This window comes from Rhinatrema bivittatum, chromosome 15 (assembly GCF_901001135.1).
Source record: "Rhinatrema bivittatum chromosome 15, aRhiBiv1.1, whole genome shotgun sequence".
Taxonomy (NCBI): Eukaryota; Metazoa; Chordata; class Amphibia; order Gymnophiona; family Rhinatrematidae; genus Rhinatrema; species Rhinatrema bivittatum.
In genome coordinates, this window is record NC_042629.1 from 64,213,775 (window position 1) to 64,230,973 (window position 17,199).

The 17,199-nt window shown below is 45.2% G+C and overlaps 1 protein-coding gene across 7 annotated transcripts in view; it reads right to left on the reverse strand.

Moving 5' to 3' along the window:
* Positions 1-17,199, reverse strand: part of KAZN (kazrin, periplakin interacting protein) — a 663,662-nt gene that overhangs the window by 98,395 nt on the left and 548,068 nt on the right. The window lies entirely within an intron of this gene.

Sequence of the window (17,199 nt, forward strand, 5' to 3'; positions counted from 1 at the left end):
CTGATCAAACCAAAATGGGTTTGTAGATGGCCTGAGGGCAAGACTGGTAAAGTTAAGTCACTAGCAGATTCCTTAAATAAGTCAGCCGGCAGTTAAGATCATTACGATTTTGAGCACATTCCTGATGAAGTTGCCGATAGCTCCGTTTTTCTAGCCTCGCCCACCACTCTAAATCAAATAAAACTGGATTATTATTATTTTTTTACACTAGTCTTTACCTGAAATCTCCTGTGGGCATTATGCTGATATCCGGACAGCTGAAGAACAAACTCAGGGAAGACGAAAGTAGGAGGGGAGGGCTGGCCCGGTGGCGCTGCCATGAGGAAGGATTGGAGTTTAATTCCTGATTCAGTTCCTTCCACTTCCCGGGCCAGGCAGAGCTGCAAAAGCCACTGGCGGGGGCAGGGAGGGAGGGGCCAGGTCATGGTTACTGCGCAGTGGTGACACCGGGTTTAGGGCCCACGATTGCAGGGGGTTCTGCAAAGATGACCCAGTGCGCGGCTCCTAGCCGCGGTCATGGCTGGCAAGGGACGCAAAACAGAGGAGAAAACTCCCCTGGACATTTGTGAATGAAGGCTCATCAGGGTATCAGATCCTGAGGAGGAGGAGGAGGAAACTGCTGGGTAAAAAAAACCCCCCAACATCATATGAGAAGAGCACAGGATCGTGACCACAAGAGGAAGCAACAGTCAAGTGACAGCCAAGCTGGTGATTAGAACAAGGCAGAGAACACGCTTACTTTACATTAAAGTCACTTCACGCCGAGACCAAACGTAGACCGATCAATACAGGTTTGGTTTTCCACGTCATTTTAAGAACCCTATACTCTTGGCCGGCGTCTGACCTGCCTTCCATTCCTGCTGCGCCCTTTCAGAAGGCACGGACGCCTTGATGAAGCTCAGCAGGGAACCACTAGGGAGGCAGGTTGCTCCCACCTCCAAGGCAAAGTACGGCGCTATTCACCGCAGCCACCTACTCGTGATCACAGCTAACCTTCTGGCTGGTCGCTTTGCAACGCGGGCCGAAATGCGCTGGATCTCGATTTGGCAAGTTCCGCTGCAGTTGCGTTCCCAAATTTATTAGGCCTCCGGGGAGAAAGCTGTTCCACGAGATGGCATCTCTGAACAAGTAATATGCCACCTCAGTAAGCAAACATTTAGCATGTAAGGAAAACAAGCGAAAAGAAACCACTAATGACATGATCTGTTTTGCTCTGCCACATGGAATCAGGTCTGTATGTTTACAATTATTACTCAAAATTTAGTGGTCTAAGTCTTTGTTTACCTGCAATGGGAATATTCCGCATGAACCCTCAGCTCCCACCACAGGCATATGTTGTTAGTGTGATTCATGCACGCCGGATGTAACCACTGCAAGGGCTGTCATTAATCCAAGAGGCAGAAAATGGAATGCACCGATATTGATATTCATTCATCTTTCAGAACAAAACATAACCTTTAGACTCCAATTTAAAACATCAATATTTTGGGGGGAGATTTAAACACCACAATAGTAACTAAAGGAAAAAAAAGTCCCATACTGTTTATCTTAATTATGGCCCATGCTGACTAAAGCACAGCAAATGACCAGGACATTCTATTGCAGTTTTCAGTGCATTTTTTAGCCTTGATTAGGAGTTGCCTTAAGTGCTTTGGGGACACATTAGGCAACTCTCTCCCTCCACCAGAGCTGACCTTGACTTCTCTGCCACCCCCACCCTCAAGGCAGCTCCCTCCGTGCCACCTGCCTTCCTTTCCCACAACTAGGGGAGCGCAGCAGTGGCGGCGATCATGACATAAAAGTCAGCACAGTGCACTCACAGGCACCACCCCCCCCCCCCAACAGCTCTGCCCCCTCCTCCTTGCATGGATTTAACTGCATGAAACGAGGGCAGAGCTACTGTGAGGCCTCTCTGCACACACTGGGTTCACAGGGCCTGTGCCGAATAAAGATCCCAAGCCTGATGGGGGTGGGACCTGGGCACGGGTGATGCTGGAGCAGTGTCTGCCGCCTTTAGGGAGGCCCCTGGCTGACAGATTGGGGGTTCCAAGGTCCCGCTGCCATCCTCCCTTAAGCAAACTTGGTCAAATGCTAACAGGCTGACAACCCTGCTTTTACTATGCTAAGGGAAGAGAGCCACACAGAACCACTTCTTATGATCCAATACTACGTTATGGCTAAAATATCATGAAGCAGTCCAGAAAATGGCCACCGGGGTCTCCGCCTTCTTAGGCTATTATTAAGCTCTTGATCACAAATTAGGTTCTTTTAAAGAGGTGCCTAACTTGGTGCTAGAGTCATGACATCTAAAAGAAGAGACGCAGGAAGAAGTGAGCAAAATGAGGTTACCCCAGATATTTGCTCTTCTCTCAGGTCACTGAATTTTAACATAAGAAGCGCCATACTGAGTCAGACAAAAGATCCATCAAGCCCAGCAGCTTATCTCTGACAGTGGTCAATCCAGGTGACTGCCCAGCAGATCCCACCAAGCAGATCGGCTTCTTGTTGCTCTTTGCTAGGAATCAGTGATGGCTTTCCCAAGTCTACCTGGTTAATGATGGTTTATGGACTTTTCCTCCAGGAGCTTATCCAAACCCCTTTTAAACCCCACTATGATAGATGCCTTGACCACATCCTTCAATTTGTTTTAAATCTGTTAATTATCACTACTCAAAAGGGTAAATAATCATTCCCTATTTAGCTGTTCCATCCCACTCATTTTTATAAATCTGCAACATATCCCCAATAAAAGCAGGATTCGGGGGGGGGGGGGGGGGGGGGGGGAGGCTTGATCATACCTGATAATCTTAAAGTGCCCACACTGGTAGATAAGGTGGCAGCAAAAGCCAAAAGGGTGCTTGGTTGCACAGTGAGAGTTACAGTCAGCAGGAAGAAGTGCCTCTGTATAAGTCTCTGGTGAGACCTCATTTAGAATACTGTGTAAAATTTTGGAGAATGCAGCTTCAAAAGGATATAAACTCAGAAGATATTAATAAAAAGATTGCTGACTATTTTACACACCCCACTGGGTCTGGAAGAGCCAGTCATAGAAGATTTTTTTAAAATTTTTTTTGCAGTCCTTGGGTTTACCTCATCTGGCTCCGGAGGATGCAGATATTTTAACTGCCCCTATTGGGGAAGATGAGGTATGCCGGGCAATGAAAAAACTGGCTGGGGGGAAAAGCCCAGGACCCGATGGGTTTCATATAGAATTTTATAAAAAATTTGCAGATCTGTTGGCTCCTCAATTGAGCATGTGGTTAGTGCAGTTAGTGTAGCTGGGTTCAAAAAAGGTTTGGATAAGTTCTTGGAGGAGAAGTCCATTAATGGCTATTAATCAAGTTTACTTAGGGAATAGCCACTGCTATTAATTGCATCAGTAGCATGGGATCTTCTTAGTGTTTGGGTAATTGCCAGGTTCTTGTGGCCTGGTTTTGGCCTCTGTTGGAAACAGGATGCTGGGCTTGATGGACCCTTGGTTTGACCCAGCATGGCAATTTCTTATGTTCTTATGTGTGGGCGTGGAGAGGATGGTATATTGTACTTCCAGGCCCCGCCATATGATTTCAGTACTTTACATCTCTCTTAGAAAAACCTGGGGGGGGGGGTTCAGGGACCTCTCCCTCTTCTGATGGTACAATGGAATGTAGATTTGAATGAAGCCTGAGATGGTAGGGATTGGAAGTCTATTTGGAAACACTCTCGTTGAATTACAATTGATTGTAAAGGCCAAGAGTTGCTTTATAAGTTGACCTGCAGACTGTATTGCACGCCTGTTTTTCTTTTTTCTAAATTCAGTGAGTGAGACAGAGTGTTGGAGGGGGTGTGGGCAAGAAGGAACATATTTCAACATGTGGTGGGGGTGTCGGAAGCTACAGGCTTTCTGGGCAGGCGTTACAAACTTCATATCAACCATATGTTCTCAGTCGTTGATTCCTGATCCAGCATTATATTTACTGGGCCGTTGGCCGAACCGGTTCAGCATGCGAGGTCATTGAAAAGTGGTGGGACATCTCCTCCAAGCGGCACGTTTGACGGTGGCTCAGATGTAGAAGCCGAGGCAAGGTTACGGAAATTGCTTGGATGGAAAAGCTGACGTTCCAGTTAAAAGACAAAGCGGACCTTTATAAAAGAGACTGGGAGCCTTACTGGGAATGAAGAGAGCTCAAGGAGAGTTCGTAAGTATAATGAGTTGGGGATGCACAGTCTATCCTTATATAATAGGGGAGTTTTGCTGCGTTTTGGGATGCTGGTCTTTACTGCGAAGCAGGTAACAATGTTAAGAGGTATGTTGTATTGATCACATTTTGTTCTGTGTGGTTTAAAATAAACAGTTAAAAAAAAAGGATATAAACTGAATAGAGTCGGCCCAGATGGCAGCCCATAAAAGGGTCAACAGTCTTTCTAGCAAACATGCATACCCTGGAAATATGATAAAGACATTTAAATACCTCTTTTCAATGGAAAGGAAGTTCTGGAACAAGAATGAAATGGGGTAGACTCAGGAATATTCTAAGGAAATATTTCTTTACAGAAAGGGTAGTGGATGCATGGAACGGCCTCCATGTGTTGGTGGAGGAGATGAGGACCAGATCAGGTTTCAAGAAAATATAGGAGAAGCACAGATGATCTGTGAGGCAGAGGGGATTATAAAGCTGAGCAGGGGACCAGACAGGCTTTATTCTCTTCATCTGCCTTAGGTTTCTATAAAGAGGGACTTCATGAGAGAAGCTTTTGAAGAACAAGAGGAGAAATCCTAATAGAGCAAATGTAAAAACATAAAGATCAAAAAGAACAGAGATAGCAAAAATTACCCACAGAAGGAAAGTACAGAGCTACAAGCTAAGTAGATAATGTAGAAAATATAATAACAAGGTAGATGAAGTCAGAAAAACTGACTCACCCATCATGTCCATACAACCAAGGATAAACTCCAGCTACCACAGTAGGTGATATCTCTTCTTATTCAATATGAATCTAGGTCAAGACAGTTATTCAATGAAGCAAAAGGCCAGTGTGCAAATACAAAATGGGGAAAAAATTTTGCTTTACTTGTATCTAACAATCAAACATCACAAGTCAAACATTTTGCATTAACTCAAATCTCCAATTAGTGAGGCCAAACCACACCTGTGGATGATTTCGGAGCACTTTTCAACTTTGACCCTACTGAAAATAGCTCTATTGATTCAAGGTCATTTTCATAAGGGTAGAATCCAGGCCCATGGTTCACCTTCCCTCACCCTCACCCCCTATCCCCAAACTGCAGCCCAGTCGTTCCATTGGCAGGCAAGTTACATTGCCTGCAGACAAATTCCACCAGCGCATTAGCACTCTCTAGCCTTAGTTGAAAAGCGATAAAAACCAGTTAATAAACATAGCAGTCAAACAGGTTCGAAATGTATTTCAAATGAGATACATAATTAAGTATGACAGGGAAGAGAGAATTCACCCATGCAAAGCCTTTACTCTATTACAGGAGTGATCGCCAACATCTGGCCCAGTAAATGGGAGAATTCACTGGTCTCACTGCTAACATCTGTTCCAAGACTAATGCACACATTTCACAGCAGACATTATTCCACAATGGAACACTTAAAATCTAGTGATCATGTCTCTGCAAGGCATGAGCTGGTGTTAACAACTTGCGTCCCCATTAGCAGAATGGTCTTCTTACTACCCAACTCTTTGTTAATGCAAAACTCTAAAAACACTTATTTATGCTGAAAAAAATAAGCTTGTTCACTGCTCAGCAAAAATGTGCTTGCAGTTTGTTAAACTTAATTTTAAATTACAGTAAACCTAGGACCAGAGTGCAAAGTTAATTTTATTGCATGAGCACAACAAAAAGCATACACATTTTTTTTCAAATAGCTTACGCATTTATTTCTTATCAAATCGAAGTATAACACATTTCTTACTCACAATCCCTCCCCCCCCCCCCAATGTACACAGAACTATAAATGATCATTCCCAGGGTTGCATGGCCCTGTCCTAAATAGCTGACCATCTAAACTGGAGTTCAGGGAGGTTACATGAGTTCCTCTATGTCACACAGTGAGTGTTGGATAGAGGAAATGAACCAAGATCTTCAGGTTCACAGCTCAGTGCCCTATCCACCATGCTCCGCTAGAAGTTTTAAGGTACAAGGGAGAAAAAATACCCTTTCAATAGCCTTAGAAACTGTTTCACCAACATCTCTTCAACTGAATATTAAATTGTGCGCTACTGAAAAGATCTCTCACCTTTATTATGTGCAGCACATTCTTATCTCAGTGAATTGGCTTGTGATCCAGTGATGCCATTCAGACAGGTTTGTACTGCTTTTTAACTTTTGTTAGCTCAAATACATACAGTAATTCAGTAAATTCTACAGGGTTTGACAGTGCTGCTGGCACAACACTGCAGGGGATGGACGGCAGCAACAGAGACTGTTCCATGGCATATCCAGTGCTGCTGGCATAACACTGCAGGGGACGGACGGGCAACAGCAGAGACTGTTCCATGGCATATCCAGTGCTGCTGGCATAACACTGCAGGGGACGGACGGCAGCAACAGAGACTGTTCCATGGCATATCCAGTGCTGCTGGCATAACAGTGCAGGGGACGGACGGGCAACAGCAGAGACTGTTCCATGGCATATCCAGTGCTGCTGGCATAACACTGCAGGGGACGGACGGCAGCAACAGAGACTGTTCCATGGCATATCCAGTGCTGCTGGCATAACACTGCAGGGGACGGACGGGCAACAGCAGAGACTGTTCCATGGCATATCCAGTGCTGCTGGCATAACACTGCAGGGGACGGACGGCAGCAACAGAGACTGTTCCATGGCATATCCAGTGCTGCTGGCATAACACTGCAGGGGACGGACGGCAGCAACAGAGACTGTTCCATGGCATATCCAGTGCTGCTGGCATAACAGTGCAGGGGACGGACGGCAGCAACAGAGACTGTTCCATGGCATATCCAGTGCTGCTGGCATAACACTGCAGGGGACGGACGGCAGCAACAGAGACTGTTCCATGGCATATCCAGTGCTGCTGGCATAACAGTGCAGGGGACGGACGGCAGCAACAGAGACTGTTCCATGGCATATCCAGTGCTGCTGGCATAACACTGCAGGGGACGGACGGGCAACAGCAGAGACTGTTCCATGGCATATCCAGTGCTGCTGGCATAACACTGCAGGGGACGGACGGCAGCAACAGAGACTGTTCCATGGCATATCCAGTGCTGCTGGCATAACACTGCAGGGGACGGACGGCAGCAACAGAGACTGTTCCATGGCATATCCAGTGCTGCTGGCATAACAGTGCAGGGGACGGACGGCAGCAACAGAGACTGTTCCATGGCATATCCAGTGCTGCTGGCATAACACTGCAGGGGACGGACGGCAGCAACAGAGACTGTTCCATGGCATATCCAGTGCTGCTGGCACAAGCAGCTGTGGAAGTGCGGCTCTCAATCCCAGTTACTTACTGGGCCGCTTCTGCAGCCAATCAGGACTGGACCACCAACATTCAAATGCCAATCTAAATAAATCTAAGCTCAAGTACCAGTTCTGCTGTCCTGAAAATTCTGCGCTTTGTGTGCGGCACACTGAGGGCCCTGGAAAGGCACGCCTGGGTTTGTAGCAGAGGGTCACTGCAGCCCATATATTAACCCTACCTATGGAAAGGGAAAGTGAGAAACAGGATGAAAACACCGGAGATTTTCTGGTAATAGCTTCTATTCGAGAACCAGATAAAAAGGATGCACGAAGAGAAGGGCTTAGCGGGGGGGGGGGGAGGGGGGGAACTCAGACGACTTCTGCCTAGCAAAGCATGGAGTTAGCAAGTAGCACATTTAAGACTAATCGGAGAAAATTCTTTTTCACTCAACGCACAATTAAGCTCTGGAATTTGTTGCCAGAGGATGTGGTTAGTGCAGTTAGTGTAGCTGGGTTCAAAAAAGGTTTGGATAAGTTCTTGGAGGAGAAGTCCATTAACTGCTATTAATCAAGTTGACTTAGGGAATAGCCACTGCTATTAATTGCATCAGTAGCATGGGATCTTCTTAGTGTTTGGGTAATTGCCAGGTTCTTGTGGCCTGGTTTGGCCTCTGTTGGAAACAGGATGCTGGGCTTGATGGACCCTTGGTCTGACCCAGAGTGGCAATTTCTTATGTTCTTATGAGATATTTCTCACTGAACACTTTCCTAGAAAGTTACATGAAACGTACAGTCCTGAGAGAAAGTTTATTACAAACAGCAGCAGCAGCAGCTCCTTGCTAATTTGATGGCTAAACTCATTCCTGGGACCCAGCTGATATTCGTAAGCCATGAGAGCACTTACGATTTTACAAATTCAATTAACACAAGCTCTTGATATAATTTAGCTCAATAATATTGGATTTTCCAATACAACGTAAGACAGATCGCAGGACTAATTGCAAATGTTTTCTATACGCTTGTGCTAAATGTGCAGTCCAGTATTTAATTAGAATTCCCTCTGCCAGTGCAATACTGCCAGGAGGCAATGAATTCGCTAGATATAGTAAATTTCACAAGGCAAAGCAGTTTCCCTAATAAAACACATTTCATATTAAAGGTGGATCTAAATGTACAATAGCTGGGGGGCAAGGATAGGTGGGGGATTTAATTTTCAAGGGGAAACTACCCCAGATGGGAGGGGGTGGAGAGAGTTGGCGAATAGGGTGTGTGCAGATGTGGGCGAGGAACGTGCAAGGGGGCTGTGTGGGTGGGGAGGGGGTGCCGGCGCCTTCCATAGAAAAATCAATGGAGAGTTTTTTTGGGGAGGGTCCAAATATACTGAGCAGTTTTCAAATGTGTTTGAGATGTTCCTGCAGGCCATTCCCCCCCCCCCCCCGGGTATTATTCACATTTCCACATAATTCTTCCCAACATTCCATATGTTGGGAAGCATAAAATCGAAGAACTGGAGCACAGTTTAAAAAAAACAGACAAGAAAAGTGAAAAAAAAAATAAAAAAAGCAACAGCAAGAGACACCGAATCTGCCAGATTCCTGCCACCAGAACTCAGATGCAATTCTAAAGGAGGAAAAAAAATATAACATTCAAAGCCAATTTATGCTAAGGGAGGAGAGGAGGGGGCAGGTAAACAGAGGCCACAGTAATCAGGAGAGAAGTCCCGAAACCGGGGCCAAACTAACATCTCCCTCCAGCTCTGCTACCAGTTTTCTTATAAGAGAGCCTCCCGCCCTTACGCCTCTCCCTAACATAAGAGGTACAATATTCGCAAAGGCGTAGGTGTGCGGGTGCTAGCACAGTCACTCTGATTGCCAGGGCCCGGTGCAAGCATATTTGGAGCCCATATTTGGAAATTCACTCCCCTTCCCCCCCCCCCCCCCACTTAACTACCAGCGACAGTGGCTCCCACATAACACTTCCTTCTTTGACAGTACTGGCTGTAGTATAACACCCCTAGTCATTACACTGGCAGGATTCTGCCGCCCCCGTAATCTTGACACTCTAGGTGACTGCCTAGTTTGCTTAATGGAAGCACCGGCCCCAATAACTCTATGCCTTCCAAGACAGCTAAGTGCACAGCATCTGCTTTGCATGCTCATAGATTAATCAGGTCCTGCATTAATCGGTGTAAACCGATTCTCACCCTGATTTCAAAAACATAACCGCAGGGCCGTGACGCCTTCCAGCATGTCCTCCCCCAGGTCCTGCGCATGCTCCCCCAGAAAACAGACAGTGGAGCATGCGCAGGAACTGGGGCCCAAGTCATATATGCAGCAGCAACAACAAAAAAAAAAAAAGTGTCTGAACGCATATCAGGAGAAAGAAAGAAGTCGCTAGTGGAGGAGGGGGAGTGGATCCATGCACTAGAGGAGGGAGGCCAGCTGCCACTGGAGGGGCCGCTGAGGAGGGGGAAGCACAAGGAACTGCGTCCTGCTCAGAGGAGGGGAGAAGACAGAAGGGGACACGGGGAGGGAAGTGAAAGGGGAAGGCTTAAGAGGAGATGGGAGCGTGGAGGAAGAGAGAAGATCTGCTAGGGGAAGAGGTCATTAAAATGTTCCTCGAGCCCTGTCAATGATTTAGATTAGAAAACCTAGTTTAGACATCCCTGCTCTAGAGATCCTAATCTTATATATATATATATACACATACTGTATATAGCATGTGCCTTTTCCATTGTTAGCTCAATGCAAGTAACTTTCAGGAACTGAAGGCATTTTTCCTGTCCCTAGAGGGTTTACAATCCAAGTTTGTACTTGAGGAAATGGAAGGCGCTGCTCTAACCACTATGGGACTCTTCCACTATGGATGGCTTCTGTCCAGCAAAATAAACTATTTATCTAAAAAAAAAAACAAAAAACGATGAGTCATTTACTCCACCGATTTTTCTGTTCTTGTTATAATAAACTATCATACATTTCCAGGAAAAATAAAATAAAAACTGAAAACGAAATCACTATAGATAAAACGCTCAGAGAATTGGTAAATTAAAGCTCTTATTTTGAGCTCTATTATTCTTCAGAAGCCTTTAATTTAGTAACATGTACAGTGGGTAGCCAGACCTCACAAAATTCATTTTCTGTTGCTTATGGGATCAAGTTCAAACATTTCTGAAAATTCCGCTTTAGCAATGTAAAAAACGTTCTATGCCACAGCTATGTCCCTGCCAGCTCCCTTTCTGCAACATTTTGTGGGCTGCGGCGAGATCACAAGCCTCCATGCTTCCTCCACACGTGGGAGGCCCTCCTTGAGTTCTTTCACCTGCCAATCACTGAGAAACCTCAAACAAGTCACTTAACCTCCCTTTTGCTGAAAATGAGCACCGATGACCTAGCCACTGTAACCATGTGGATAATCTTGCAGAATACTGTGTATGCAGACAGGCTAATGCACGGTTATTACATCTCAGCCTATGTGTTTCTACATGTCCCCAAAAAATGGTCACTTGCAATTACTGCTAAAATTCATTCTTGCACGAGTGTGGCAGAAGGGTTAAGGGTCAGCCATATCTGGCCTGTTTAATATCCCCGAACTGGTCCCAGATTTGGCAAATATGGGGAAGCCTGCATGCGTGCTATAAGGGACTACGTGAAATCTGAAAAGGTTGCAGGGTCTCCTGGTTTGGAAGTGTGCTCTGTGTATGATCCATACTCCCGCATCCTAAATGATCTCTCTCCCGGTCACTCTGTTAAAGCTCATGGCACTCTGCACCCACTTCTGGGAACTGCAGCACAGCCCACCAAAATCTATTCTTTACTGGCATCGTCTTATAGTGAAATCCATTATAGTAAAGCCACTGGATAATTAACATTTTCTAAAGTCTCCTTTGTTTTAAAGGCATTTTACTGGAAAAACACACCTCGTTATAGCGAGCTGACCTGCTACAAGGACCATCCACTGGGAAGAACTGATTTACAGAAGCATTATTTTTATATGCACAGTTCTAGTTGTCTTTTCTGTTCTTAGCTTAAAATGCAAAAAAAACCCTCAAAAAAAAACCCCCTAAGCCACCACTGGATTTCAGAAAGAGAGACTTGATATAAACAAACGAACAGATAATATTTTTTCCATAACAGGTGTGTGCAAAATGTTTTCCTCATGTTTCAGTCAAAATTTAGGGAGAAACCCCACCTCGTCTATTACAACCATTTGAGTTTACAAACACGATTTTTGTGCGCACTGAATTCCAACATTTACAGCCGTATCTGGAGTGGAAAGACAGACCATCCATGTTGATGTCTGAGCAGTACAACCAGCCTCCAAAGGGGTGAAGAAACATTACCACCACACAGGCACAGTTAGGTCGTTTGGAGGGGGGGGGGGGGCTAGGGAGACGAGATTTGCCAAAATTCGGTTAGCCAAAAAATCAAAACCGAAAGTATCAGAGCTCTCCATCACACCACAGCTCTGCCTGATATACTGAATCTCCATCAGAAATGCACTTGTTAATATAAAGGGTTTCACACCAGGACTAGAGAGAGCCTTAAACCTTCAGCATTCACATTTACAAAACGTTCTGCTGTTTGGTTTTATTTTACATCAGTTTACTGTGTAATCGTATTTTTCCATCACCGAGCATCAAACAAAGCTGTAAGAATTCTTAACAGAGCAGGCGCTGGGGGACGCTGAGCTGGGGGTCAGGTAATGTTCAGAGCCTGTGCACGTTTCCTCTCCCTTCCTGCTACCAGGAGGGAACATTTCTATACATAGATTTCCTCCTGCGCCTGTTTGTGCTCCTGCTAAGTATCTTCCAAAGACATGAAAACAGGTCATCACGGGGCTGGACACGGGAAACAGAGGTATTCAGGCTTGGAAGGGAAGGATTTCGGGAAGGCCGGCTCCCTGAGAGAGGAAGGGAAGGGGTTAGGCAGTAACACAGAAATAAAGCTAAGGAGAAAGATTTAAACCTACAAATCTCAGGCACGCTCGTGAGAGGACTTAGAGCTCTGACTCTTGAGGCCTCACATTCTCCTGTGCACGTAGTGCTCCCGTGCTAGGAGCTTTCCTCTCGGTATATCCTCGCATGTGCTATCTTGTTATGTATGTGCAGACTTTGATGCTCTTCTCTATCTCATAATGGAAACTCTGCCAGAGCAGACTTAATTAAAAATCTTTTTTTTTTTTTTTTTCTTAAGTCTCAGGCTTTTATGTTTCTCTTCATGGCATTACATTCTTCTCTTAGGTGTAGGTGCTGCTTTCCGCATTTCTTTTTCATATTTACTGAACTCCGGAAATCCCTTTTATTCTCCGGTTGGAGGGGTGGTCTAAGTCCGTGAGAGTGTTCAAACCCCCGCTTTTTTCAGTGACACTTCTAACCCTAAGGTACCCCACTTAGATTGTTAAACTCTTTTAGAGGCAGGAAATTACCACATCTGCTAGAACAATCATTCCAGGAGCACTGTACAATATATATAAGAGGCAGTCCCTGCTCAAGGCAAATAAGCTCTTCTGGGGGGATTTGTTTACTTTGAAAATGGTTAAAACAAGGCGTCCATGGTTAGAAAGAACCAGAGCTCAAGGTTCAAAAGCAGCCTCAAAAAGGTGAGTTTTTCGGCAGGATTTGAATCTGACAGAAGAGGGAGCACGAAGCACCAGTTTTGGAAAGCTATTCCAGGAATTTGGTGCAGCAAGGTGGAAAATGCAGAAAGAAAATGTGTTGGAGAGGGTCTCACCATTGTACAGTACTATGAACATCTGGAGGCGCTGTAAAAATGACATTTCCACCTGATATTACTAACTCCCCGTTCCTATGATCTCCCCTATGTTTGTATTAATCTGCGAATACATCTGTTCTCCCTTTACGCCTTCTCCCCTATGTGCAACATTTATGACTTGACATTAACTCGACATTGGAATAGGCCTTTAACAGGTTAATTACATATTTGCTCTCCTGCTTCGTTATTGAATTAGAATATACATTTGTTATTTATAGTTAAGGAGTTATATTATGTTCTTCTGAAAACAGTTATTTATGTAAAGCATGTTGCTTTCATTTGTTTACACTCTGTAAATCCTGTTATATGTAAAGCCTTTTGCTAATTTATTGTTTTACTGTAAACCGAGGTGATGTATATCTATACGTGCCACGGTATATAAAAATCACTAAATAAATAAATAAGGCACAAAGCGGATTATAAAGAAAGATGTGAATTGCAGTTCATTTGCTGGGGCGAGGTGGGAGGAGACAAAGATCATATAAACTGGAGAATGCTAAACTCTACAGGTAGCAATACACAGTGTACACCGATTTCATAGCGTAGGGAGCATACCCAACAAGAAAAAAAGCAAACATTATTATCCTGTTACATTCTATTTATATTTATCCTAAGCCTGATCAACAGAACAGAAAAAAAAGCAAAAACATCTAACTGATCTTGGACAAAAGTCACTTCTACCAGCAAGCAAAATAACAAATTTGAGTAAAAATAACTATAATAAGAGCCACCTGTGGCCAAAATATGCACTGAGGACACATTACCGGGAAATCTAAGATTTCCATGCACAAGGGAAAATTTAAAGATTTATCAATGGATGTCAGCAGGACTGAACATTTTGGCCCTGGTCTAGGATTCTGATGAAAGTCCCTTCCAAACGGGGTTACCAACTCTCGATTTTTTTTTCTTTTTTTAAGCACGCAGATGTCTTGCCGTCACCATTTTGTGCACATTTGGCCCTATTATGCTGAGATTCGCACCCCTGTGTGTACCCAGATGTAGTCGCCGACTCTAGAGCCTGAGCCCAGCACCTGAAGCAGGCTCAGTCAATTATAATACATTAAACAATATGAAATTATTCTTACAGACATTTTTTTTTTTAAACCGACAGTTGGAAAGCCTGCTTCCAAAACCACAACATTCTTCATTATGTTGCACCAACAGAATATTAATATGCATTATTTATACAGCATAATCAGCGTGCGCCGATACCCCATGCGTATTACAATCTCTATGCCCTAAAACAGCTTGCGATTTACATTGGATCACAGGGACTTTACAGTGCTGCAGAGAAATGGAGGGGGGCACGGGACGTGGGATTGAATCCTACTCATTATATAACCACAACACCTACTGGCCTGACTCAAGAATTCAAAGTCTTTGAGCTTTACAAAGAGTTGCAGTTAAGTGGCCCCTGGCCAAGAAGAATTGGTGCTGAGGTGACTAGGCTAGACGTGTGTGGCTGGGGAAGAGAGAACGTCGCCGCAGCGGCTGGATTAGACGTGCGTCTGTCTGCGTAGGCCGGGGAGAGGAGGGGCAGGAAATGGGAGAAAAAAAAAAACCAAAACAAAACACCGGGTAGTTGTGAAGGAGGGGCGCATGTCACCACAGCTTCAACAGGGGACCAACGCTCTCCATACAACTGCTATCAGCACTAATTAGGAGAAAGGACAAGCTTGATTTTACTCAGCACCGTATCATTGCAGGCTCCGTCACAAATAAATACAGATTTCTGAGCAGCCCTTAAACTTGGGAAAATAAACCTCTGCCGCCCTTAGGAGACTGAAATGAAATGATTCTATGTTTGTGGAGGACCACAAAACCATCTGGTCCTTCAGGTTATCCGCATTAAATATTCATCAGATAATATCTGCTCACATTTGGTCTGTGAACAAGGTAACTCTTAGGAGAGAAGGACGGTGACTTCAGGGGCTGGTTCTAGTCAATAGCATTCAAGTGATATTGCAGAGGAGTTAATAAAGAAAAGTTTGGTACAGATCTCGTCAACCAAAAAAAGGCAGAGAGGGTGCTCCTGAGAGAGTCAAGAAAATGAAAAGTAATCTATGAGAATCTGTGGTGGTCAAGTGATTGGCAGTTAAGATTCAATGCAAAAAAAAAATAAAATGTAGCAGTGGTACCCGGATTGTACGGTAATCCAAGGAGGCGCTACATGCTGAAAGGTGAAAAACTGATGTGCACAGGCCGGAGGGCATAGTATGATGATTTCAACACAGTGGGACAATGTGAAAAGGTAGTGGCCCGAGCAGAGGTAAGCCACGTGTAGGGCAAAGCATTACCAGCAGAAAAAGGTGGCAGCGATGCCTTTGCACATGTTGTAGGCAAGGCCTCACCTAGAATATTGTGATCATTTCCGGACCTGCCAAAGGATATATAGACAAGCTGGAGCCGGTCCAGAGAAAGGTATCTTACTTCATTTTCCAAGTTGTACGGTTCAGCCAATCAATATTGATTGAATATCCAGTTTTACAGCAAACACAGGAACTGCTTATAGTGACAGTGATCCCTACGATGCCATGTTAAATTAGCTTCTTTTGGTGAAAATGACTGCCCTGCCATTGCCCATCAGAAATGTGAACTTCAATGATTAGAGGCAATCAGTTTTCTGCCTAATGGGTTTTTTCAGCAAACTTTATGCAACTGGCATTTTCACCACCAAAAGTGTAATATCCTGTGAATTGAAAAGAAAATAAGGCAAGAATGTGTAATGACTTAACAGGGATTCTGAAGAACAGAGGTCCTTTTCCTGCCCATTCCATGGGCTCAGAGTAGGCAACAGGAGATTAAAGGAAAACCCTTGCAGACTGCACTTAGACTCCACAAGGGTTTAAATAATACTACTAATATAATATCTAGCTGTACTCTAACCAGAGAGTCATAAACCACGGCAGCAAGGAAGTCTGAAGACAACTAACTATGACAGTGATACCACATGAAGACTTTCCATGGGCACAGCGTGGGAGAAAACCCATGGTAAGTTAGAGCAAACATCCACCCATGGATGGTAGCAGCATGGGTGACGGTAATGGTGGAGTCGCTGCAGTACCACCCACACGTTCACTTACAGGGGCTCCTGGAATCTGTCACTACCTCAGTTCCTGGACCACCACTGCAGCATGTTGGACCTCAGCAGGGGCAGGAGACAATCACTGGTTTCTCTTTTTACTAATGCTGTTCGATGTGCCTACCATGGAGACTCCTGCAGGAGCTTGCAGCTCTTCTTGAAGCATATCTATGTCTGCTGTGTGGCAGAAGGTACTGTGCAGGAAAGCAAAAAAAAAAAAATCATCTTGTCCTGCACCTTAATGTGATCGTTTCCCCTTCCCTCCTGACCAGTGATCACGGCAGATCATTTTGAGAAAAGGTGTGGCAGAGGTGGGAACTATAGTTGAAAGAAACCCCTTTCTATCTCTCATCCTCCTGCTGGCTGGTGACAGATCATGGAACAACATTACCACAGGTTATGAACAACATTACCACAGGTTATGAGCGATGATGCTCTGGGTCCAGGGACAGACCCAGGCCAGGGAACGCCTTCTGAAGGTGCAGGCTTCCCCTCCCCTACCTTCCCCCATCTTCAGCCTCCTCTTCATCTCTTGGGATTACCGGGTCCCCAGGGGCCCAGCGGAGATCTTCAGGCAGTGGCAGCAACAAAAGGGCAAGATGGGACACACGGGCCACTTGCAAGACCCTGTGGTGGCTCCACCCCCATCCTCTCTCGGCGTGGGCTCCCTCTTAAGCAAGGGAATGCACGCGAGGGGCAGGGCCCGCGGGCAGGGGGTCTGCGAGAGCACCTGCCGTCTCACAAAGCCCCGTGCGGATTTTTCCTTTTATTGCCGCCACCGCCCGCTAGCTCCAATTTCGGCGGCGCCGGTCCTGCCGGCGCCCCGTGGCGGGTGCACAGGTCGAACACCCTAAATGCCAGCCTGCCTGGGCCTATTCTCTGTTTTCAAGTAAAGGGAAACATTAGAAAAGGG